Source organism: Strix uralensis, chromosome 2 (genome assembly GCF_047716275.1).
Source record: "Strix uralensis isolate ZFMK-TIS-50842 chromosome 2, bStrUra1, whole genome shotgun sequence".
Classification (NCBI taxonomy): domain Eukaryota; kingdom Metazoa; phylum Chordata; class Aves; order Strigiformes; family Strigidae; genus Strix; species Strix uralensis.
Genome location: NC_133973.1, coordinates 36,587,903 through 36,614,392, shown reverse-complemented (window position 1 = coordinate 36,614,392; position 26,490 = coordinate 36,587,903). Strand labels below are relative to the sequence as shown.

General features: G+C 44.6%; 1 long non-coding RNA gene across 1 annotated transcript in view; it reads left to right on the top strand.

Annotated features, from left to right (window-relative positions):
• Positions 1-26,490, top strand: part of LOC141939162 (uncharacterized) — a 55,459-nt gene that overhangs the window by 4,983 nt on the left and 23,986 nt on the right. The window contains exon 2 of the long non-coding RNA XR_012627490.1: positions 26,146-26,241. This is a non-coding gene — a long non-coding RNA (uncharacterized LOC141939162). The remainder of the gene's footprint in view (positions 1-26,145; positions 26,242-26,490) is intronic.

Below are 26,490 nucleotides of genomic sequence, written 5' to 3'. Positions count from 1 at the left end.
CAATTTTACAATGACTCACATCCTGGAGAAACAGAAAGCAAATACTTGAAGTTACTGTTACTGTCTTCCTGCTTGAATTCCTTTCAGTATCAGTGAAATCAGCAAGAACTTTGTGTTTGACCAAATGATCTAGGGTTGGGCACTCAAGGTTGCATTGACTCTAGCTATATTTTCCTTTTAAATGGGTTCGTGTTATATTTGATATTTAACCCAAATGTCCCACAAATTTAGATGCAGAGCAAAATACACATACAAATGGCATAACAGTAAAATCTGGGAAATGCTTACAGCTTATTTAGTGTCTTCCAAGTGCGTAAGGTGTGCAGTGAGTAGAAAAAGAAAACTAACAAGGAAACCACCTCGGGGCCCACTGCGATAGGATGTATCTTGATGCCTGAGGATGTAACCGCTGCCCTCACACCACACAGGCAAAACAGTCCTGCACCTGCTGAGCACATTTTGTAGTGGGCACGAAGAATGAACTCTGAGTTGAAGTCGCAAAAGGTAATTTTCAGCACCAGCTTTTCTCCTGGTGGGTGCTGTGCTTCTAGGTTTGGCAGGGGTGTTGGCACCTGCAGAGGTTGCCTTGAGTTCAGGACTTCTGGTTGTTGCTTTTCCAGGTGTGATGAGAACTTTGGAGCAACTAGCCTAGTGGCCAGGGCTGTTAGCAGAGACCGCTGAAGGCTGTGGCAGAATGTAGCTGTCTAGGGAATCAGGAAATTCATACGCAGGATATATATATATAGACAGAGAGCAGAAGTCCATTAAAATGACAGAGTGCAGACAGAGCGGAGGAGAGTCAGGGAGAGCCAGCCATTGCAGTTGGATTTTCTGGCCAGGACACTTCAAACCAGAAGAAGGTCTAATGCGAAGGGCAGGATCAGCAGCTGATCTTCAGCTTTTGTTGACCAGACGCTTTGTGCTGTACACACCGCTTTTCCCTACAGACCCTCAGACAAGGTGGTTTATCTTAATTTTCCCCTGATTGTTTCCCTCTGTTTTTAAGAGGACAGCCTTCGTGGTAACTCCATGGTTCCTTGCTCCCCTAGGGTCCCTCCCTCTCCCCCTGTCTTCCCTAGCTGCTGTTTCATATAAGCACAGTCTGAATGCTTTGCTGAACTGGGACCTGTGGTGGAGATGAAGGCGGGTGGCTCCACAGAGCTGAAGGAGCGACTCTTGCAAGAAGGGGTCTGGTCTGAGATATGGCAGGTGGAACTCTGCATTTGTGTAGCCCTTCTGTATTTTGCACACTAGACTAAAGCACAAGTTGTGTGCCAACAACAAATAATATGAGCATGAACAAGGGCAAGGGAAGGAAAGTGACTCAGGGGTCATCTGACCTTGGATACAAGGATGTAACAGTTGCACTTAACTGTTAGTGAAACCAAACTGTAAGAAACGGGCAAGCCTGTTGCACAGTTGTTGAATTGTTCCTTCCAACATTTGCAAGTGAGTGAAAAATTTGGGAAAACCAGGGAGGGCGTGCTCTGGTCTTTTGGGCAGAAAGCGTCTAAGGGGAACGGCACCCCTGGGAGAAGGTAAACCTGATCCTGGAAGTGTGCTACTCATCATGCCTCCTCAGTAGAACCTTTTGAAGGGGATCCTTAAGAACACAGTTGGCTTTCACAAACCAGGAGGAAGGTGACCGTGGATGTCTCGGCACAGATGATGTGTTTAGTAGCCTGTCCTGACAGGGAAGAAGAGCTGAACTCACTCAGAGGGGCTCTGTGAGACAAGGACAGGAGAAATCATAAGGAGAAAACGGTTCTGAACCTATATTTTTAAAACTTTTGTTTTGCTCTTGGTTGTGTTTCTGTGGCTTCTGGTCACAGTACCTCCTTACACAAGTTAAAGTGATGTATGAGCCAGAGTTGCTTTAATAAAAGTGCTATTAAGGATCTTTTTTTTTTCTTTTTTTTTTTTTTCTGAAGGATTTTCAGCTGTTAGGAGAGAAGGACAAACAGCACCAAGGGAGCCTAGTAGACTTGTATCACACCACATATTGTTATGTACTGTCTCCTGTGGAGCTATTTACGCTGCTGCCAAGCGAGCAGCAGAGACTGGATGTCCACAGTGCCCCTGAAAACGAGTGAGGGCCAGCCGGCCACTTTCCCAATCCCCGCAGGGCTGTGATGGGGCCCCAGCGGAGATAGCTCCGGGCTTGTGGATGCAGCTCTGGTGCCGAGCAGAGCCATCCGCCTTCAGCGAATCATGGCTGGGCTTGCCGGGGAGGCTGCCAGTGGTGCGCTGGTGGCTGCCGGCTGCCGGCAATGGGCCCCTGGGGAGGTGTGGGATACTTTTAAGAAGTAACTTGTAAAAAGTGACTAAGAAAAGGAAGCCCCGTGTTCACTAACGAACAAGTGAATGAGCAAATGAGTGAATGGAAGAAGAGGGTGCACAGGGGCTGCAGCCACAGGGGTCTGAGCCTGATCTGTGAGAATTGATCCAGTCCTTGCTGCCTGGGTTGAATACTCTAGCAGTGACCTGGTGGAAAGCTATGGCCAAACTATCTCAGAAATATTATCACTGAAGTTTTTGGGTGTTAGAGAGGCTTGCTAAGGAATTGCTTGGGCTTTTGTATTCTGCACCCACATAGTTTAGAGAGGAGAGGGCAGAGCCAAGAGGATGCATGCAGCAGAGGGATGCTTTAGTCCCCGCAGCTTTGAGGCTGCTGCCAGGGGGAGGGGTAGGCATCCAAGCGAGGGTGTGGACTCCCAGCCCCAGAAAAGGTTACGCTGGCGTTTTCAACCCTCCACCCTTGCCCCGGGAAGGGGGAGGCCAGCAGTTCAGGCATCGCTTGTGCCCCTTGCACCTTTCTAGGATGAGAGACAGCTGGTAGTGGGAATGAGGTGGCTCTGGGGGTGTGAGGGTGCATGGCCCTGCCTGCCCTGAGGTACGGGCCTCCTCTCAGTGATGGTCCTGGCTACCTCTTCCTTTTTCAGCCCTGCTGCTAAGCCTGGGAAATGGGGGTGCTTGCCACGTCTCACCTCCAGAGCCTGGGCTCCTCTGCAGGGCTGCTGGGGGCTTATGGCCTCTCTGATGGTTTTGCTGTATTTTTGTGTGTCCCCTATTTGGTGTGAGCAGAACTGGGCCCATGGGCTGTAAAAAAATTTTAATGGAAGGAATGTGTTCCACACTGTTGATTATTATTATTTTTTAGTGCCTAACATATGCTATTTTGACTAGCAGCAATATTTTCAGAAGCGTGTGTAAAGTGGGGTGGAGAGACATCTCATTTTAGTGCTGTAAATTTGCCTTTCTATATAGAGAGAGCAAACAGTTTAAATCAGTGCAACTTTTTGGCATCTGTGTCAGTTCTTCTTCCACCAGAATTTGTACTACAACCCTAGGAGTAAATACAGCAGCAGTGGACAGGCGCAGCATGAAGCATGTGTATTTGATACAGCCAATACTGAGGCTTAGCCGAATAGCACTCGATGTATTGTTTGGGTGACTTTCAACATCCCAGTTGAAAATAAACATCAGTCATGCTTCTCTCTTCACTGCGTTGAAACGCAGCCTGTAAAAAAAAAACCCCAAACCCTAACGTTTGCCATCCTGTATGGCTGTGGCACCTGACCTGCGAGTCAGAGACGCTACCTCATGGTACGGGGATCAGTGACAGTAAATCTGCCAGAGATGTGATGAGTGATGGCTCCGAAGAGAGAGCAGTCTGGCTGCCTGACCTTGGCGGCCGGCAGGCTTGGCTAGCAGGGCCAGGACTGTGCCAGCCCATGGCAGCCAAGCACAGCCAGCCTGAAGACAAGTCCTTTGGGCTGGCACAGGAGGATGGTGGGGGGGTTCCACCTTGCAGCTGTGGAGGACAGTGGAGGTGGCAGCCCTGGAGCAGGAGGAGGATAGGATGTGCTTTGCAGAGAGGTGTGGACTGATGGCATGCGACTGGACTGGGGGACATGAAGAAGGAAGAGGAGCCCCTCAGCTGGGAGGGTTTGCGAGTGCTGCTGCCTGGCGCTTGGGTTTTTAGCCCCGGCTCAAGGACTGTGCACAGTGTTTTGCTGCCTTGGTGTTCCCAGCGAGTGTGGTGGGACCAGTCATGTGCATCACTACTCATCCGTGATCAGCTCTTTTTGTGGTTTTGGGTGCTTTCCTAGGAAATGGACATGTCCAAAGGGCTTCGTCATTCAGATGAAATTCAGAAACAGAAAAAAAGAAACTGAAAGAAGAAACCAAGAGCGTTACATTGTTTTATGAATGTGAAGCATCAGCTATACAATCACTGAGGCTGATGGATGGTTTTTAACCACACAGAATCACTGTCCTAAAATCCAGTATGTGCTTTCAACAGCAAAGGAGCATTTTATATTTTACAGATAGATCTTGTCACTCAAGGATTTCAAAGGCCCAACACCGAACCCAGGTTGAGGGATTGAGCTGTTTCTTTTCGTAATTGCCGCTCAGTTACATAGTCATCTATTGGGTGGTGTTAAAACGCTGATCCTCATTCTCAGTTCTTCTAAGGCTTGACCTTATCTTATGCTTCTGCAGAGTCACAGAAGCAGCATTAAATTGTTCTCAACTCTGCCAAAATCAGGCTCCAAAGGGAACGCCACATCTATGTGACAAGAACAAGGTTGTGCCCCCAACTGTCCTGCCTTTTAATTGTTAATGGATTACGTTTTCCGAGATTATTTTAGGAGACTCAGTATTTGGGTATATGATGGAAGAACAAAAGTTGCAATAAAAACATAAATGCACAGGGAGAGGAAATATTGTGTTGTAGACTGGTTGATTATTTGTCACATAAGCAATCTGTCTTTAGAGAGTTACATAAAAAATATAGTTTCCATAGTGAAAAGTGAGAACACCCACCAGTGTTAGGCAGTTGGGAACAACCAGTTTATATGCAATCTAGAAGGAGGGGAAACATAAAGAATACCCTTCAGCTTTCCTAACCGCTGTTTTACTTGGACTGCAAGGTACACTAAATGTTGCTGAGAAAACTTAAAACTTTCTTCAACGTGCTCAAGAATTCAGATCCATGTCTTTCATTGTCACTGGCTGAGTGCGCATATTTACTTGTAGGGCTCTTTTATACAGTGTGATGGAGACATTAAGCTCGAGCCTGGTCTAGTATTCTGAAAATAACTCACCATTTGGGAGGAGAATAAAGGGTGTTAATCTCAGCTCCTTGGCTGAAATTCCTAGTAAAGTTTTTACTTCTCCATTCCCAAGAATAGGCACAGTGTTTCTCAAGAAATAATTCATATTCAGAGTGTTACTCTGTATATAAAATTTCAGTGCACTAGTGCACAACTAATCCTTAGAAGGAAAAGTTGCCCTCAAAAATCTAGCCAGCTCTACAATACTTAATGTGTATGGACTTGAATGATAGGCAAAATATTGAAAGAATTAAGTTAAATGTATTTCAGGGGGGAAAAAACATTAGGGAAACTCTTGGGCAAATCTTTTACAGATGGTAGACAGCTTAATTTCTGTGGTAAACTTGTCTGACATTTCTGGAAAAATTTGGGTGCTACAATAATCCATAGAACCCAATGGACCCAGTAAATGGCTTGAAACAAAGACATGCATGTCTTCATTTTAGCAGGGTTGCTAAAGTTTCACCAAGTGTTTTGGGGGTGAGTTTTTTCCTTCCTTTATTTTTTTCCATTTAACTCCTTTTAACCAGTTTAAAAGTTGTACACATATTATTTGGACGGGAAAGGAACAGAGGCCTTAAATGATGTGAATGAGGTTACAGTATTCCTCTCTACCAAATGTCTTCCTGGAAAGTTTTATGCTGTGCACAGCTGGACAAACTTTAGAAAAAAAATCATTTTATTTTTGGCATGGAGCATTGTGCAGGACACCACACTAACTGGAGGAGCACAGCCTCTGGCTGTTGGTGAAAGTGTAAGGGCTCAGGTGTGACTTCTGACTCCGTGCTTACCAGTTTGGTGACGGAATTGGCATCTGATGCCAGTGTGTAATGTGGCTGCTTCTCCTGTGTCTTGCTGAACGGCTCTTTCTCCTGCAGTTCACAAGCACACACGTCACTCGCCCTTTTTTTTCACAGATTGCCACCGTATGTCTAAACTGAAGTGCCTGTGTTGAGCTAAATCGTAATATTTTCCTTATTTGCCAGTGAGCAAGTACGAGGAGAGAGACCCAAATCAGTGTGATACTCTTTCCACTACATCTACTTTCTTTATCATCAGGCTGTATCTAGAAAATAAACTCTTGTCATCTGCAGTCAGTCCATGCTTCCCTTTCTTGGGAAACTATTCTACCACTCTCTTTTTATTTACACAAATAGCAACATTTCATGTAATTCCCAAAATCTGACTACAGAATTATTATTCAATTATATATCTCTTTTTTATTTAAAGCCTACTTTATCTTGTATGCAAGTTGTCTGTGATTGTTCTTTATCTCTTTTTTTTCCTTCTTCTTCCTCTTTCAACTTCTTACTAGACAAATCCCCTGCTCTCTTTGGGTCTGGGCTTGCATATGGCCTGCGACTGAGATGCCCCAAGTGCTCCATACCACTCTGAAGGGAGTGTGAGTGTGTCCCATGCCAGCTGCAGACCTCCCTGTGTGCGTCTCCTCTGCTGGCCCAGCGCTTTGAGGGCCTGTCCTGGGTGCTGTCAATTACTTACTGGTGTGATGGGAGCGGGGTTTGCATGGACCTCCTGAGGCCAGTGGTGCTTGTGGCATCCATTGCTCATTGTGTAGCTGAGGATTCTTCCATTCTTCTGTTTTTCTGCTTCTCTGTTTGGTTTCCATGTCCTGTCTTTGCCTTGGGAATTTACTTTAATAAGCTTTCCCCTACAGAGAAGATATTTGTCATAATAACAGGCAGCAGAAAACAATTCCTGTGTCTCTCAGAGAATACAGCCATCAGGAAAGCTCATCTGTCAGTGGGTATCTTGTTGGGATGCTCTGTGATGTAGTGTTTCACATTACAGGTGTTATGATGTTTCAGTGAGTGATACCTAGTAGTATACTTGTTTTACACTGGATCATTTACACGCATAATCTTTTGCATTTGCTGGAAACTTCCCAAGTGAGACTTGTCACAAATCAGGTTACTGGTGTGCAAGTGTTTGCAGGTTTAGCGGTAAAGGGGGTCTGTCTGGTTTCTGGTTTTATATAATTTCTGATGCTTTCTGGAGAACAGTGTTAGCCAGGCTGACTTAATTGTTGCTCAATTCTTCTAGCTCTTAAAAAAAAAAAAAAAAGTCTCTTATTTTCTGTTTTTCTCAAACATGCGTTGCTTTTAAAAGCTGATAAAGTGGTGAGTATGCTGTTCCGTTACAGGTGGGTCTTGGTCTAGTCTCTCTCACTGCACAATTTTTTCCTTTAAGGACAGTCTTCCTGGGAGTGAACAATCCCCCAAAAGATAATATAATTCAAGGCAAAAATAAACCTGGCAGGGAAGTGGGGACAGGTATATAGAGCAGTGTCATTCCTCAAAGTATTTTAAAAAAAAATCCTTGAATATTTCATTAGCTGCCTAGGTAGACCCCCTAAGAGGTGGCATTTTCAGGGTTTTCCTCTGCAAGGGGAGTGACTGGCACTGCCTGTTTGCAGGTCAATGCCTCCATGGGCCATTGAACCACAGGAGTTTTCAGCATCCAAGCTGGGTGCTGCGTCCCAGCAAGGGGGATTGATGCTGGGGCACCCCAGGAAAGGGTTTGTGCTACTTTGTGGTTTCCTTAATGAGGCTTTGGGGGAGCCCCAAGGGGTACAGGCATGGTGAGGGGGCTGAATGGGCTGTGTGGGGTCACTGAGGAAGAGGCCTGGGTGGTGGAGAGAGGGCAGCAGAGCTGGCCAGAGGTGTGCCAGGGGAAACCTGGTATCTTGGGGGCAAGGCAGTGGGAAATATCACCATGATGTGGGTTGAGGAGCTTTGGGAGTTCAGGCAGAGGAGGAATAAGGGCTGCCTGTGGGCACCCTGCACTGTGGGCTGGGGAGAGGTCATCATGGTCACAATTTCTGGAGGAGACGAAGGTGGGTCACCTTCTCTACCAGCCTGACAGAAGCCCCTTGTGCACTGCACTGCATGAAGGACTAAACTGCCAGAGAGAGGCAAGCTGGGGAAGCGTATCCCCCAACACCGGCACTGGGGAGGGGCTCTTCCCCTCCAGGTTTGACCATTGCCCCGGGGAAATCCCTCCACGGTGCTGGTGCTTTGGTTGTGGTGCAATCCAAACTCCGCTGACATACCTGCAACACATTTCATTAAAAAGCAAAGCAAGCAGAAAGAAAAAACAAAGGGAAGGTTCAGGACAAGTGCTACTACCAGTTGCTTCTTGGTCAAACTGGGAGCAGAATAGGAGATGTTTTTTCTGTCTCTACTGTTTACCTGCCTCTGCACACATACTCTGCTGCCAAAGTCGCTGGTTTGGGCTTCCCCACACGCTGCGGTGTGCTGCACATTTTGCTTTCCCCACAGAGTGTGGCGTGGTGCACCTGGAGGAGGCAGAGGATTGTGTTCAGCAAGTTCAATGAAGCTCATGGACTTTGGGAGTGGAGTTATTTTTTATTTTATGAACAATCTCGAATAACCAGCACCTTTATGGATGTGTTTTTTAAACATTTTAACAGCCTGCTGTTACATCTGCTAATGTGTTTTCAAATGCTCTTTGCAAGGCTGGCTGTCCCTGCTAATGAGCTACGGCTTCTGTGAGGGAGAATGGCCCTGGGGATTTTGTGGTCCTGTGGGAAACAGGTGTTTCTGATTGAATATGCCTTTTTTTTTTTTCCTCATTTTTTCCCTGAATACAAAGCACAAGCTTCTGCAAAGCAGCTGACAGAGCCATCTGAGCTTGGGCACCTGGAGTATCCCACCTGTGGCCCCACTCTTTCTGGAATTTTCCCACTGTGTTACCAGAGGGAGGTGTCTGCTCTCCAGAAGAAATAGAGATTTCTGCACGGATTTTCTGATTAGCTACAACCCTATCCCTGTATGCCTGAAAAAGGCAGCAAGTGCAAGCTGTGTGAATGGGGTAAGCATTTCTTGTAGTCCTCTTGCTTTTCTTCCATCAGCATCTCTGCCCAACAGTGGAGCAACTCTTCTGGTTGGCATTTCTCTCTCTTCCCTGCATGCTGAAAGACCACGCTGCCGCTGAGCTCATGGGTGGTGCGAGCATCACACAGCCTGCCTAGAAAGGAAAGCCTGGGGGAAGTCAATGGGAAGTGCAGAATATACCCATAAAAGGATGAGGAAAGTGCCTCTTTGGCCATCAGGTTGCAGGGGAACCTCTTGATGAGCAGCTCTTTGAGCTGGAGCCCAGCAGGAGTTTCTCCAGCAGTGTGGCCATCCAACCCTCCTTCAGGACTGGCTGTGACATAAAACCACAGCTTCCCTAACAACATGGGGTGAAACCCTCTAGTCAGTAAATGGGTGTTTTGGTAGTGTCTTGAATGGGACTGTGCTGTTGCAACAAAAGGCTGTTGTTTACGATGATGCCTCACATGAAAACCCCTCTCTAGTCAATGGAGAGAGCCGGGGAACTTCCAGAGAGTGATTAGTCCCAGCTATTTTAGACACTGACTTCAGGATGGGGTGGTTCATCCAGCACGATTTGTTGCTCTCCCTCCATTGAAGGCTCTGCTGTCAAAATCTCCAGGTAACATGAAATGAGATAGGTTGGTTGCTTTATCCCACAAACAGGGGACCAGAAGGATCTCATTCCCTCTATGAGATGGTTTTATGTCTTCCTGTTTTATGTCAAGGTTGTAATTTGCTCAGTGAGATGTACAATGGGAAGATTATTGTCTCCTTGAGGGAATCTGGTCTCATGTTTGTGAAATAAGGAATAAAATCTTAATAACTGGCTTTATTCATCATTCTCCCTGAAAATAGAGACAGCAGGTACCTCCAGATGGATGCATTTGGGTTTAAAATGGATAACAAGTCCATTATAGGAACCTGGGAAGGGTGTGTTGCTTTTTTGTGTGGATTAGCAGAATTCACATAGATTTGATGTTGAAAAATTAAGAGACATATGAAAGTAATTCTACTTGATTTTAAAAGGTTACTTTGAGATGTGGGAGAAAAAAAAGGCAAGGCAACATCTCCTCTTTTCCTCCCTCTTGTAATGTGGAAGAAAATTGATCCAAATGCTTGGTAAGTGTTTGAGAGTTTCAGTAACCGAGACATCACAGCTCTCAGGATCACAGTATTTATCTCAGAGAAAGAGGGAAGACCTGGACTGTGTAAACCAGATCTTCTTGCAATGTCCTCTGATCTTCTTCTTTTTTACTTATAGAGTGGCTGATTTAAACAGCCTGCTTCACTTCAGTGTTTCAGTCTGCAGGAAGCACACATAAGTGCAACATGCAGTGCCCAGACAGTATTTGCTTGTAAAAAGTGGCAGAAGCCTGATGTCTTTGCAGCCCCTTTCAGAAATGCAGTGTGGATCCTAGCAGTGGGGTGTCTGCTTAATGGTGGGGTGATTGAAAGTTGAGACATGATGGGTATTTAAGGGGTGATAGAGCAGCAGGCTTGGCCTGGGAATTGGGGAGCCTTGGCCATCCTGTTTTAGTCCAGCCACAGTGGCAGCCCTGGGGACATCAGTCCTCCCAGTGCTCGCAAGGTGACAGTAACATCTGACAGCAGTTGCACAAGGTTGGCATGTTGTGGTGGCATGTCGCCGTGTCCTGCTCAGCTGTGTCTCTGCTGAGCCTGCTCCTGGTGTGGGTGATCAGATGGAGGCAAACGCGGGACATCACCCGACTCGGTTCATAGCCTTGAGCTGGCAGAGTTCACTGACTGCGTTCGAACCCTTGGCGAGCCTTGGGATTCCTCTTTGCTGTACTGACACTCAGTAAGAAAGTGTTTTCATTTCTGTTTTAATGCTAGATGGCAGTAATATGCTGACAAGAGAGTTGCATAAGTAGAGGTTGATCTTCTCCCTGCCCCCTCCTCCCCCAATCTTTCAAAAATTGTAAGGGATGTAAACTGCTGTTTAGTAAATGAATTAATTTTCTCATCTGGTATTGTAGATGAATAACAGAATTGAATAATACATACATTTATCTGTCCTGTTGGTTTAATCTGCTAAGGAGGGTCTTTGCAGCATGTATGTCATTCCTGATGCCTGAGCATGTTATAAAACCAGATTTGCTTTCAGATTTAAATCTGGAAAATACAGTATTTCAAACCTGACTGCTAAGCAGCTGGTGCTCAGGGCAACTGAAGGCATTCTCTATCCAGAGACCTGCAAGCATGTTGCAGAGGAAACCCATGCTCTGCTCCCTCTTCCCAGTGAGGAAGCGGGGGCAGAGGGGGGTATGGGTGGGCATCCTCAGAGCCACCGCGCTGCTGAGCCCTGCTCTGTGAGTCACTCGGTGCCAGCACCCCCTGATTTAATAGTGACATGACAAATAATCCTGTCATCCTAAGAGTGCCGTAGGCATGGTGCAGGGACACTGGTAAGGAGAAGGAATACCTTTCATTAGGAAGAGAGATAATAGGAGAAAAGCCTAGAGGCTTTCCAGGCACGAGATCCTTTTCCCTTGCTTATATTCTACCGTGTGCCTAACCTGTCCCATGGCAGTTATGCCTGAAGCATTTTGTAGCCTGTTGCTACAGTATCTGTAGTTATGAAACAAACCCCAGAAATAGGATTGATGTTCTGCCACCCACCCAGGCCAGGGCAAAGCGGGAGGCAGTGTCTGCTGGAAAGAGGTGCTTTTATCATCACTTCAGAGGGAGTTGGAATGCCTAACAGTGAGGAAGCTATGAGATTAGTTGTGCTAAAACCAAAAACAACTTACCCATGTTTAACACCTTGTGGGAGAGATTGAATTATTTACGTTTGTATGTCTGACATGAATTTGATTTAATATTGAGCAGATTATGGACAGGTGGAAACCAGCACATGGTCTATTGTGATATCTAAGTGTAAATATGAGTATAGCGTGCTTTAATTTACCAAGGGTGGTCAAAATAACATATCTCTGAATGTATTTCTGTTGCAGAGGCTCTTAAAAAAAAACCCAAAGCAATACACCAAAGCAGAAAATCATGGCCAAAGACTCAAGTTCGCTGTTGCTTTTTCCATTGATGCTATGTTCATTATGGTCTCCAGTCCACCTCATTCTGCTCTACTGGCAAGTTGCAAAATGATAGCATTTTATCCTGCTGTTTGCCTGTCTAGCAAAAGCTCCTTTCATTTTAAATAAGCACTTCCTGAGCATACTTGACTACTGAAGTGAATACGAGCTTGGTAAATGGAAGTACAGTATGATTCAGTGCTCAAAGGTGTGGAAATTTCATCTTTAGATACTTGGAGGAATATGTTCTGAGTTGTTTTTTCCTGTATGTACCCAAGTCGCATTTAGTTGACAGCTAACATTTCTAGCCTGATAATGATTGTATTTCTCAGAAATTGTACACAGAGGATTTCTTATGGGTTTTCTTCAGTCCTTTGCTATTTTTAGAGTTGCATGTAATTCACAATACTTCTCTCTCCATTATAATAAGGCAGCAGGTGTTTAGTTAAACTAAATTGTCAAATCTTGTATTCCTCTTTTTTACAGGTAGGACCAAGAGACAATTTTCTAGGGTTGATTTGAAAAAAAAAAAGATTTCAGCATAATGGAAACTCACTTTGAATGGGGGTCAAATGTTAATGGATTCAATAGAAAAAATGCAATGTTTTCATTGAATCGTGGAAAGATTTGGCTTGGAAGGGATCTCTGGAGGCCCCTAGCCCTGTCCCCACATCTCACTCTGGGTAGTTGCAAAGCCAGATGGCTCAAGCGCTTGTCTGGTTGAGTTTTGACACTGCAGTTTGGAGACTGCTGGAGTTTGCAGAGAAGTTTGTTACAGCTATCCAAAATTAATCCAAGATGAACTGTCAGATGAGTGAATGTGGTCCCTGAATGGGTGCTTGGTATGATGCAGAGCCTCCAGGCCCAAGGAGTGGCCTGCCACAGGCAGCTGAATCCTCTCATGACCTTGTTAATCTCTTTTAATGCAGGGTTTTCAGGAGCTCTTTCTTTGATGACCCCATGCTTTCATGTGGCTTCGAATGGGCAAAGTCATCGTACTTTGCTGTGTGTTCAGACCTAAGCTTCAGTACTCTATCAAGTCGTTAAAATGCTAAGAAACATAGGCTTTTTCTTTTCACACTCCATGGACAATAGAAAATGCTTTCAAGCAGGATTTCAGCAGCCTTCTTGCTTTGACATTGAAAACATTCTTGCGCAGAGCAACAATCACACAGAAATTGCTGTAATAAACTGTTCCATTTATAGAAATGTAAACAATATTTATGTGCTATTGGTGGTACTTTGGACAAAATCGATGTGTGGGCTTGTCTTTAAAAAAAATAAGAGTGGAGAAAGAACATGACACAGAGAAAGAACAAGCTGTTGACTAAAACTTTGCCTGTCGCAATGACCTCAATAAATCTGTGTACTAATACTAATTTGAAATGGTCTTGTATTTGAGACTTTAGACGAGCTTCTGATTTTTGGCAACTTCTACTCACCTTTTTACTTTCTGAGAGTGATTTTGTTAAAGCATCTTATGGTGATCACCTCAAAACCAGTGACTTTAAAAAATAGTCCTTATCCAGCATTTTTCTCCATGAAGTGATTAAGTTAGAGTCTGTTTTTATCCTGGGTCAGTCTCCAACAGCTGCCTATGCATAATGATTGATCAGAGCAAAGCTATTAATTTTTTGCAGAGGTTACAGTGTCTTATGATAGATTTATCAGTTAAAGAGCTGTTTATTTTTCTCCCCTCTTTTTCTACCTGTCACATTTTTATTAGATTTGTCCCTCTCCTTCTTGGTTTCATTCTCCTGGTTTGTGGGGACAGTGAGCTCTAGAAAGCAATGCATCCTTCAGTGGAAAAATAGGTTTACTTTGGAACAGACATTGTTATTGTCTTCTTAATGAAGTGGTTGATCTTTTAACAAATCTGTGATAGAAAAAAGTCCAAATGACTCTGAGTATAGTTACTGGAGGACATAATTAAACTACTTGAGGTTTAATTTTCAGTTGTACCCCCCTTTCCCCATCTGTTCCTAGCTCTGCCCATCTAGGTTTTTGAGCAAAATGCTCAGTGCTGGTCTCTCTTGGTAAAAGGGAAATTCTGCTCTGTGAAGTTTGAGCAGAGCAAACACAGCTTATCCTTTTTGTTGTGTTGAAGATGGCTTGATGAGAAATTTAATGTGCGGGTATCACTTACAAACCTTAGGCAGAAATATCACTCGGCTTATTTTGTGAAGATCATAAAATGTGTGATCCAGCTGGCAGATCTATTCAGAAACTTTTTAAAGTTTTGCGTGTGTAAATGTGGCAGTTTCTTTGGTCTTTCTCAGGGCTACATGTGTCCTGTTGACTCACACTATACACAAGAAATTACAGCACGAGGTAAGATGCTGAGTAGTCCTTGCATTCGGTGGGTTATAATAGAGGATGATGTAATGATCTACCCAAAGGAGCTGGGGTCAGAGCCAGGGAGGAGACAGCTCCTGTGGTGTGGTGGTTGCCAGAGCAGATATTTAAGAAAAGGCCTGTGGTTTGGTCAAAGTGGGGTGCAAAGAAACAACCTGTTCCTTGGTATTTCCCGAAGGGCCTAAAGAAGTCACTGGACTGGAAAAAGGGGTTGCTCATCCCATGGATGAAAGCAGAAAGTCACAGTGTGAAACTCAGACCCAAAGGTAGCAGGGAGAAGAAGGAGAGCTCTGGCTGGAGGTGTGGCAAGTTATAAAGAAAGAAGAGAAACCTTAGTAGAAGGAAATTTGTGCATTAATTGCAATTTGAGCAAGTGCTTGAGGAGGCAAGTCACTGAAATAAAGTATCTTGTACATTAGAGGAGGAGTAATGGCCCTGCTACGCTCCCACCTAGCCCAAGGGTGGCAGCTGTTACCATCCATATTAAATGACCTAAAGACCAAGCCTGCACTAGGGAGAGAAGAGTGGAAACCACGGGTGTCTGTGTTCTTTAGGAAATGTGCTGCTTTGGTCTGGCTAATTACCCTGTTAGCTTTTCAGTGGTCTCTTTCAAATTAAAATCTCATCTTCAGAAAATTTCTAACATTTCTGTATATCTAAAGTCATGAAGGGCTTGTAGTGAGTGCAGTAAAACAGGGGGTGAGTACTGCTTTCACAGCCTGTACAGGGAGAGGAGCCTGTTACAGCCTTTGCTCTGACCTGCCACATAACACACACCATTAAATTGCACCCCAGCTAAGGTCTGGAGACTGTAAATGTTTTCCCCAAATACAGTCCTTTTTCCCTACTTCTTCCTGCCTGACTGTTTGAGCAACCTGCCGCTGTTCATCAGCAGGCTCTAATGTACGCCACTGTGGAAAAGAAGGCGACATGACGCCAAGGTAAAGGAGATCTTTCTTTATTAAACATTTTAGCACGCAGCCCCTCTCTCCCTTGGGCGCTGACACAGGAGGAGGGCATGGGCAAAGAGCTGAAAGCAAGCCAGAGGCATGTTGGTGGGTATTGGGTGACCGCCCCATTGTTTCTTGCTGCGTTGGAGGCATCGGCTGCTGTTGAAGCACTGACTCTTTGTGAGTGAACTCCGTGAAAATGTAATAGTAGGTACTGTACGCTAACTTAAAACCTAATGTGTTATTCCTGGCTTTTAAATACCTGGTTACCCGTGGATAAAGCTATATGATATTTATTATAGCAGGGCAGGACTGCTTTGTAATCTGAATATGCTGCATTCACACCAGTGACTTGAACAAAGTGTTTCTTCATTTCTCTAGCCATTAATGGTTTTCTCATAAGAAACCATGAAGTCAGTTTTGTTGTGTTTGTCAGCTGGGTTTTGACTGTGTGTATTTTGTTCCACAAAGGGGTTATTCAAAACCTCCCCTTCAGTCTTAATTAATTGCAGACCGGGTGGAAGGCGAGCCCAGTGGGGCTGGAGAGGTTCCCGTCTGGTTTCCATTTCACCCGCGGGCCGCATGTGGAAGCACGGCTGGCTCCCAGCGCTGGGACCTCGGCTCCTCGGCACACTCTCGCCAGCCTGCTGCGGCGAGGGGCGAGCGCCGGTATTGACAGGCATTACTTATTTATTGATGAGCCTCCAGCCTGCAGCCCAGGTGCTCATTGGGGACGCCTCTAGGCAGAAGGTAGCTTTGTGCTGACAAAAGAGGATGAAAAGTCCAAACAACCCCATCACCTCCAACCCTATCTCCTTTGGATAAAGGCCCGTGTGACTCTTTTGGAGACAAACTCCCTATTCACAGCAGTTAAATCTTGTGATGTTTAGCTGCGCTTTCTTTCAGCTCCCAGTCTGTTCCAGGATTTCCTCTCTGTTATCTCCCAGTACCAGGGAACCACTCAAAGTGAGGGGTTTCACAGGGGTCCCACCGCCTTCAAACACCACCGTGTATTTTACCACAACTGTGTAAGTCAGACGTGAAACAGTAATGCTCCCTGGGAAAAAAACACTGTCCTTAATAAATGTATGTAGCGTGTGAGTACCCTGGCTGGCTTAAACTCTTCAGAGCCTCTACCTACCCTTCTAATTTATGCATTTCATCTGCCTGCTATAAATAAACACAAAGCCTGGAGAATACTTCTGTTTCCCCAGGGGAATATTTTCTATTGAGTTTGGCTGTGCAGAGCTCTCTTTTGCAGATGAGTTATGAAGATCAGACTAATAAAAGCAGGAGGCTCCTCTAAACATTACACAAAGGCATGTTGGGATGAAAGGTGGACCTGCAGTCACGTTGCCCTCCAGGAAACTGCATCTCATTGCAAAGCATCAAAATTTTAAAAGTACTACAGAAACAAGCCCCTTCCAAGGAGGAGTTTTATGGAAATACCATCTCACTCGGGCAGAAAGGGGGTATCTTTGAATGAAGTTTGAGGCTTGCATCTGCCTGCTGGGTAGTACCTGTGGGGAGATCGGGGTACAGAGAGCCACATGCTGCAAAACAAGGAGGTGAGAAATTGTGCTCCTACCACACACAGCCCCTCATGTTTACACAAGGGCTCGTGCTGTGTTGGGTGCCAAGGTGAGAGGCAAGGACAAATGTGCTTTCTGCTTCAAGCAGTTTTCAGTATAGTAAATTAAAAGTCAGACACAAAAATGCCTCAGGAAATGCCAAGGATGGTCCTAGCATAGCACATAACAACAATTTGTTATTTGGCATTTTAGTGTCTTCTGCACAGACAGACAGGAGGATTTCTGAGCTTTACAGGAAAAGTGGTTGCTGTAAGAAGGATAAAACTACAAAAAGGACTAGAAATTATCACAGCAGGCAAGTGGACAGCAGAGGCAGAGCGCAGAACTGAAGCAGGTTGTACGACTGCTAAATTCAATAATGATGTTGAATAGGATGTGTCAGGTCAGAACACTTATTCCAGCACCTTCCTCTGATAAGTGATTTCAGATGCTTTCAGGGACAGAGCGAGAAATCCCATAGTAAAATGGAGTGAAATGGGAGGAGAGGTGAAGGTGTTAAGGAAGAGCTGGAACAGGGTAAGCAGCTTCAGGTTCTACACAGGACATGGGAAAACTGCATGTTCTGGGTAGGATGCAGCTGTCTCCCATCTCTGCCTGTGGAGCTGGATGGGTAGGTGACACCAGGGGCAGAGGGCTCTTGCACCAAGGGTTGCACAGTTAACCCAAACCTGTGAAAGCTGGGCTGTGTCAGTAACATGCATTCTGCAAAGGACCTAAGGAGATCAGCTCTTCATGTCTCAAGAAGCAGGAGATTATTCCTGCCACGTGGCATGGTTATTGAGGGAAGCTGACACCCACGGCTGTTCAGAGAGCTGTGCCTACGCTCTCCTGCTATGCGTCAAGGCTACTGAGCAAGAAGAGCCGGGGAAAGGATGTTCAGCTTTACATCACTGTGGCAGGTGGAGTTCATCAAACTGAGCATAAAAGTGATGCTGCCAAGAAAACTGTGCTGTTGCCATGTGAAAGAAGGCATTTCTGTGACCAGGACCTGTGCGACAGGATGCTTGTGCCTGGTCTAAGAGTGTTTCGGGGGCCAAAGCTTTTTGGGTCTTTATGCACATCTCTCATTGGCATCCCAACTGCTCTGAATGCAGTCTGTGCTACTGAAGGAAATCGGGTCCCGTCACGCTGATGCTGCATGACAAACTGCTCACTGATCTGTTGGCTTTTGAGGTTAAAGGGATTTCTAAGATAAATGGACTTTCCATATGTTGTCAAATTACTATGCAGCTCTAATTATCAAGCAACCTATTACACAAACCACCTATTATCACAAACTGGTGAAAAATGAAAGAAAATCTTTCAACTAAAATTATTCTTTAAAGAAATAAGGAACAAAAGAATAGTACAAAAAGAGAGTGAACTCCTAGAAATCATGGCACAAACAAGATGTAGCAAAAAAGCACGCAGGAGCCTCTCCTTTAAAAGGGCTCTAGTGTCTGACACTTGGTACAACAACATATGAAGGCCAGACACTTCAGAAAAGACAAACCTGCTGCTTTTCACCTCCACCTTTGCAAAAAAAAGGGAAAAACCAAGCAGGAAAAATGACAGTCTTCAGCAGAGGAGTGTTGTTTGTCTTCTATACATGCTGCAGAAAAATATTGAGTATCCACTTGAAATTACTGAATTCAGAGGGGAAAAGAAGCCTCCAGTCTGCTCCTGTGTTCCAAAGCACCCACCCACAGAGTTCAGGCATGTGAGCTCTGTGACTCCAACAAGTGATTGTGGAAGCTGAGGGGTTTGGGCATCATTTAGATGTAAAAGTTCTGCCATAGTACCCTGGTCAGCCCTCTGGTTGCAGGCAGTGCACACAGGCAAAAATGTTTTGCTAATATATATTGCAGGCATGGCGACCAATACAAGATATACAAAAGCAAATCTTCTGTATGCTTGAAGGGTTGATTCTATATTAAGGTTTTTGCTGTCATAAAAATGTTGTAACAACAGCAGCAACAAAATCACAGCAGCTATAACTGACCACAATTATTAGGCAAAAGTTTCATGTGATCGTCTAGCTTAAAAAAACATGTCTCACAGCTTCAGCATCAGTTTTTGTGATGTGTGTATGAAAGAGTTGTGGCAGGTGAGTTGCAAGTCAGTAGAGCTCAAGGATTTGGCATGTAAAACATGAAAAAGAAGAAAGGCTGGAATGATGCTTTTTAGTCAAATGAAATATACTTTCATAATTGCAAGGTTGTGGGAGTGATTAATAGAAACCTTATGTCCTAGCTTTTTTAAGGAGCTCATTCCATTCATTATTTGGTATATCTTGTACTGAATCAGGAAGACACAGGCATGAGGGGTCTCTCTCCGCCTCTGACTCAGCTGGGCTGGAATTGTTGGGGCATAATAGTAACTTCTGAAACTGCTCTTCCCATCAGCTTTCCTCTTCATTAGTAACAGCCTTAAACAGTGTTGACATACTGCTACAAAAGAAGAAATGTTTTCTACCTGAGAGGCAGTTTAATCAGACGTGAGGCACCGCTCTAATCAGTGCTGTTTGATCAGTGTCTGCAGAGAAAGGGAGAACTGTAGCTTGTAAATTCTTTTAAAAATCAGGTGAAGTGTCTTCCAAGCAGGGCGAAGAAGTGGCTCCAGCGTCAAAGAGATCACCTGAGAAGAAGAAAATAATTCCAGGGCTATTACAGAATGCACCCAAAAATGTTTTAAAGTAGATTTCGAAGTGACAATATTTCAAAATGGATATAAAGTCTGTTGCAGTCCTGTTAACTTCCACTAGGTATGGGCCAGGCTTTTACTGCAGACCACAGAACCCAGCAGGCAGCTCCAAGGAACTCTTACAAGCAAGATGAAAGGTCGTGAACATTAGTTTCAGGGAAGGAAAAAGTCCTGCTAGAAAACTGGTAAAGCAAAATAGTCTCATGTAAATAGGACACTCCAGGGTACCAAAAGCAATTAAAGCAAACCTCTTAATCATGACTGTAAGCCATTTGCCAAAGGTAGTAAAAGAGAGAACAGAATTATCATTTTGGGTCTGTGTTTTAGACCAGAGTGTCACTGATAATGCCCAGCTGGGGGAAGAACAAAATGATGGAGCTGAGATGCTGAAGAAAAACCACAGCCCTGTCCATCTGACCCAGTAATCAGTGCAGGATTTGGCCTTCTCTAATACCTGAGAAGTGTCAGCACAAGCTGAACCTGAAGCCTGAGTGATGTTTTTCTTGCCAACCTGTGTTAGCATCTCCTTCTTTAAGACAAGTTTAATCATGTTCCCAGGAACGGTTGTGCAGAGAGAGTGCTGAAAGCCTGCGGGAGATTTCTGTAGCAAGCTACCTTTGAACTGGAACTGTCCTTGTGTTATGGCACCAGAACTTTCTCAGAAGCTGATGGGACATGGAAGACCGTCAACTGCTCGCTCAGAGACCTTCAGAAAGTCAGAGCAGTTGAAGCATTCCCCTTATGACTTTCCTGGTCATTGCTGATTTGTTGCAAGAGTATTTGTGTGTAAATGCTCAGTTTGCTGTGCTATGGCCAGCCCTCTCCTCTTACCAGCAGCTTTTGTGGTGATGAATCTTGATGTCACCTGCGGAGCAGATTGTGCAGCATCTCTGATACAATTGGGCAGAGGGATAAATCTGGTTAAGAAAATAGAGAAATTTTGTTTCCACATAAATCCTTTGGGAAGCAGAGATGATGGATGGAAAAAACCATCAGTGGGACTTTAGGAAAATATATATTTCAAAGTTTGCCAGTGTGTGGCAGTGGTCCTTTAGTAATGGCAGTTACACAAAGTGGAACACAGTTAAGTTACACACTTCATTGTGGAGGCCAACTTGGAATAGGACCCAGACAGTCGCTCACAGGGCATGGACATGACTCAAAACAATCTTCGAGACACCAATTAAATAAAAACATGTTTTAAAAAAAAGTCACTGCAAGATCTACAGTAGCTTGACCTGAGGTGTGACAGAAATGAATTGCTAATAAAACCTGCCAAGGAGGAGCAGTTTAAAGGATGCCTTTAACACTTTTCACAATAAAATAGTTTTCATAAACAGCTCATATATCTCCCAGGCTCCCTTGGATGTGTTGCTGCTGAGTGATTCTGCAGTCATTAATGGATTGCCAAACTCCCCCTGCTCCCTGTAACCAGCATCTAATTAACAACTTAGTACCTTTCCACGACGATAGCCTTCTTTGAAATACGCTTTGAAATGTACCACGTTTGAGTAATGGACACAGCTGAAAGCACCGAGGGTTGGATATCTCACAGCTTTTTGGACCTCTGGGGAACTCCCTTGGAAAATCTGCCTTGTTTACAACTTGAGCTCTCAACCGCAGGGGCACTGCTTTGGCAGCAGACTATGAAGCTGAGAGGTAAGTACAAGGACAAGCCCAGATCCATTTAAGGACTAAGTTTGAAGATGTGATCTTGAAAATGTCCGTTCAGCTTCTGCCTCAGGTTGGAGGCACCTGGTATTAACCATTCACGGGGCCTAGAGTGGGGCAGTGCTCTGCACAGGAGCTGCTGCGGCTTCTGCTTGCATGTGGTCTAGGGATCTCTTTGCTGTCCCAAATATTTCTGCTGGATTTTATCCAGAAGCTGTTGCACGTGAAACAGAGGCACTGCTGAGATCTGGGAGTAGGTGTTCCTTTGTCTACATGATTGTCCTAAACATTGGGAAATGGAGAAGGAAGGAGAAGCAGTGAGATCAAGCTGGTTGCAAAAGTGGCTGGGAATCAAGAGAAAGATTTGGCAGGAGAGTGAGACAGAGGAGCGGAGAGCTCCTCCTGGAGCAGGGGAGTGACGGGTGACTGGTTCAGTTGGCTCTTACCTTCTCTTCTAAGAGGTGCCTGTGTTGGATGCCAACTGGTGAATAGGCTGCATTGTATCAGGAAGCACACTGAAGCCAATTTGATTTATGTTTTGTTCTCCTTTTCGTCACTACTCTCAAAAACACACTGGTGTCACTGCAGGGTGATAGGGAGGGGGATATGACTTCCATGGTCATAATCAAGAGCTCCGAGTGCACTGCCAAGGGATGCTATCAGTGTGCAGGGGTGTACAAGGCAAAGGGGAGAGTGCTGAAGGCACAGCATCAGAGGCAAAGCAAAAGAATCGCTGAATTCAGAGCCAGGTTCACACTCAGCCTGCTAATTTGAAGGCAAAATGGTAGCTAGATGCATGAATGGTATTTACAAGCACTTCTGGGTGTACGCAGAGTCCTTTGCTTGCCTCAGACAACGAGCTACTCTGCTGAGTGCAAATGGAGCAACTGTATTTGCAAATGGTTACCTTGGCATTTGGGTGGTATATGTCTGTAAGAGACTCTGTGCACATTTAAAACGAGGCATTGACAGGTAGCATGAGCTGAATCACCTCTTTTTTAGGGTGAAACCCCCCAGTGGAAAGCTTTCCTGAGAAGGAAATACCCAAACTGCTTCTGCTGAAACCCTTTCTCCCTCTGCAGTCATCTGTTTGGGAGGACTGCATGTACCTCTGCCGATAACAGTGCTGCAGCAGTGGTTCCTTTATCTTTGGCTCAGCTTTACTGCAGTGATACTAGTTCATCTGTGAGGAGGACAGTGTGGAGGGGGCAGTAAGGAAAAGAACTGGACTTCCAAAATTCGGGATGCCTGACACTTTAGAAAAGGGAACATGAAACCATGGCACTTTAAAAAGCAAGTGGTGAGAAAGGTAGTGGTTTGAGAAAAAAAATGCATTTGGGTGTCTCTTGGTTTTGAGGAATGACGAGCTGAGTCTCCTGCCAGCTACAGCCAGAGCTCCCTCAGTCTTTTACTATGAACTTTACCTTTGTTGACTAAGCCGTATTGTACCTCTCTTGCAGATGGCCAGACATGGAGCCTCGTGGACCTTCCCTGATGTTGGTCCAGGCATCTGCATGGCAATCACAGTGTCAGCAGACTGGCAAGTTTACCAGCCCAAATGTGAACACAACCAAAGTGCAAGGAAGGTGCCCCATGGGCGTCACCCCCCATGCTGCACGGATGTGGTTGGTGCAGGGATGCCTGTGGCCCCGAACTTGAACTTTGGTGAAAGATACCGCGCTGTTCCATTTCAGGGATGATTAAGCACAGTATTAACACCAGACATGTCTAAACATAGATGGCGCAACAGTTTAACTAATCATTAAACTGTTAATTTTAAAGCCTGGCTCTGAAGCTCTACAGGCTGCTCTCCTTAAACTCCGTGTCTGCATAGGCACGACCACCCAGGTTTGAAAACAGCGTCAAGCAACTGGGGAGTAAGGTCACCCCTAAATCCACAGCAGCTCCACCCAAAACGGCACATCCAACCGTTTCCTGAAACGAGAGTCTGCCTGACCACAAGCACGTTGCTCTATCCTGCGCCTGCAGATGCAGTAGTGAAATGAATCGTCAGAGCCCTCAAAACTTCTTATTCCTTATAGCAGTTAAAGGATTTTACCTTCATAATCACTCTCTGATAGGGAAAGCATGCATTCTCCTTCTGCCAGCTGTAAACAGATCTACAGGATTAATTAAGTGGCTGGAGTAAGGTCATGCAGGAAGCTGTGGTTGAACTGGAAATTTCGGTGTGGGCCTGTGAGCCCTGGCCTGGCTCCCTAGTCATCGGCCGACCGCCTGCCTGAAGAAATAAAAGGCAAATTTGCATCTTCTAAGTGCCTATTGTATTATTGAGATCGGAGTTCTGCATTGCTATCTCAAGTTTCTATTATGAGGTCTATCATATATTTCTCTGTGTTGAATTTGCTATAACAAGAGATAATAAAAGATATAGAGAGATAATGTTGTATCCCCAGACACTAGTTCAATGTGACTGTGACACTGAGGGTATGAAAACTGTGCTTAAACCAGACTATTATTTTAATACATCTACCTTGCCAAGCTCTAAAATCCAAAATGGAGCTATAACTAGAGCTGGTTACAGTATATATATGCATTGTGATTCACTGTAAATGAATTGGTAGAAAACTGGGGAGGAGCATGACTGAATGGACAGGGAGATAAATACTGCTGGGTAATTTAATTTTTATTTCCTTCCATTTGGTGGATGTGTGTTCCTTTAGCTGCATGTCAACAGCAAGTATGTCACAATGCAATTTTTTACTGGTGTGTGTGCAGATCTTTCTCCTTTGGTAGCATGACACCAGAGGTTTGCTTGCCTCATAAAGTTTATTTTGAGAGTGTCTCATTTGAATGAAGAAGAGTATGCCACAAGCTCTCACTTGTTGTATGGGCAGAAAACTGGATTCTGCTGGGGTGGGGCATGCCAGGAAGAAAGGCAGTGCATGTTGATAGCTCATCACACTGGCGTTTATCTGAAGGGCATTCATTCTGCAAGTCACACCTCTTCTCCTAAGAGAGACATTTCCTCTATAGTAATCTTTAACTCTTAAGACTCCCCTTTGCAATTTTTCTAGAAAATACCCAGGAAAAATTGCCTGTCTCAGATTTAGGATAGACCCCTGTGAAAAGGACAAAATGATCACAGATGTGGACACATCAGATGAGTGGCTAGGAGTCATCAAAAAAGTGGCATGGCTGCTGCTGCTACACTGAGGGCAGATGTCAAGTCCACTGTAAAGACCCAGCCAGGCTGTGCAGCGGTTAACCAGGTGGCAGCGTGGATCATTTGGTTACACACCAGACAGCCCTTCTGCCTGGCTTCCAAACCATGCAAAAGCAGAATGGACAGTGTAACAGGTTTGCTGCGTTGCTTTTAATAACAGTTTCTTTTCTTTGCAATCTTTGATTTCATTAATGTAGCTGCTGTCCTATTTTGGAGATAATTTTTGGCTGAGGTCTTTCACAGCTAGGTAAAATGTTTTGCTAAAAAGTGTGCAAAACAAATCCCGAGGGAAAAGCAAGACATGTCCCAAACAAACTTTGCCGAATAGGAGATTAGATTTCAAGTAATAACAGAGTTCATAATAGAGAATATTTGCTTCAAGTGTTGCCAAGGATAAGCCATTTCAGGAAGGAGAAAGGCTCACTAGGTAGCGGAATGAATAGAGAAGGAGAGCTTAGGAATACGGGAAGAAAAGGAAACGACCGTGAAATGAAGCTGAACAAAGGAAGAGAACACACATATAGGAAAACAGGCTAACGCTTGTGATGGAGAACTGGGTAAACAGTATTAAACAAAAATCCACTCATATTTGCGCATATAATTAAGGAAATACGCTTAACCATTTTTGCCTTCCATTTACATGCGCCTGTCATGATTGTTAGGTCAGCTGAACCGTACTGCCACACTGGTTCAAAGAATGATTATTTCAAAGCTGCCAGGTACAAGTATTTGCAAAAGCAAACGGAAAATCACACCGTGTTAATATTAGCACTGAAATGACTTGCCTTGTCCTCCAGTCAGGAAATGAAAACAATGGCACACAACTTTTATGTGACCAACAAAACGTAATTGCCAATAACAAATAGTCCCAGGGATCTGTTTAAGAACAATTGATGGATGCTAACTGGGAGATTGCATCACTTGGAATCACAAAAGTGTGTATGGAAATAGACATGTTGTTGGTTATTCCAAAGATAGAAAATCATGGTGTCACTGGATAAGCTGTTTGACATAAACATGCAAGCATCTTCAGTTAGGGGGAAGTGGGCTTAATGGTGATGTGGTGGGAAGAAGAACCAGAATCTGAAGCACAGTGTGAAGGCAAAATGATTGATATGGGGGAGGAAACAAGGGAATTCAGAAATCTGATCAGATAACTGGCAGCAGAGTTTTGGCTGTGCTCTTTATAACCTTAGGAGTGCTCAGAAATTGAATAGTTTGTTATTTCAGCAATATTAGTGTTAGGCTAGCTGGTCTGCCCCTTCCACCCTGAATGATGAACTTTTTATGATGTTTACTCTTTTCCAGCTCTGCTGCATCACTGCATCATTTTCTCTGCCTCCTCAGATGATGGGTAACTAAAGATAGCATCGCTTTCTTACGCAGTTCCTTGACAGCTGGCAGTAAATGACCCATGTCCCTGCAGATACATTTTTGGTTCAGTTATTCCATCGTTTGTGTTACACTAATCCTAACTCTTATCTCCCAGGCTCCTGCTCCCTTCATCTGTGCAGGGACTGTAACTGCCCAGAGTTTCCCTCATTCCCATGATTTACCATGTCCTGAACTCTTACAGGGCTCTTGTTCTTTTTCCCCTGTCCCCACTCCATTTCTTTCACTTCTGTGTATTTGCACTGGATTTCTAAGGCCTCTGAAAAACTCCTCTTTGTGATCTGCCCTGCAGCACTCTTGCCAGCCCTGCTTTGGAGGCGGTGGAGAGAAATGCCACTCCTGACGTGTTTTTTGGATTGGTTCTGCATGAAACTTTCAAGAACACCTGGTAAGTGTAGCCAAAATGGTGCTGTTTATTGGTGGTGAGTGCATACCAGCAAAACATGTGCGATACCTCCTGCTGGTGGCAGAAAAAAGGAAAACTACTTTGATGAAGTATTAAAAGATTGTTTTACTTTTGCAGATTCCACAGAAAATTCAGTACAGCCAGAAACTAAAATACCACTCTGTATACAATGGCAGTATTGACGCTGTTTTACTTCAGGCATGTAACGTAGGCACTTTGGATCACACCCCC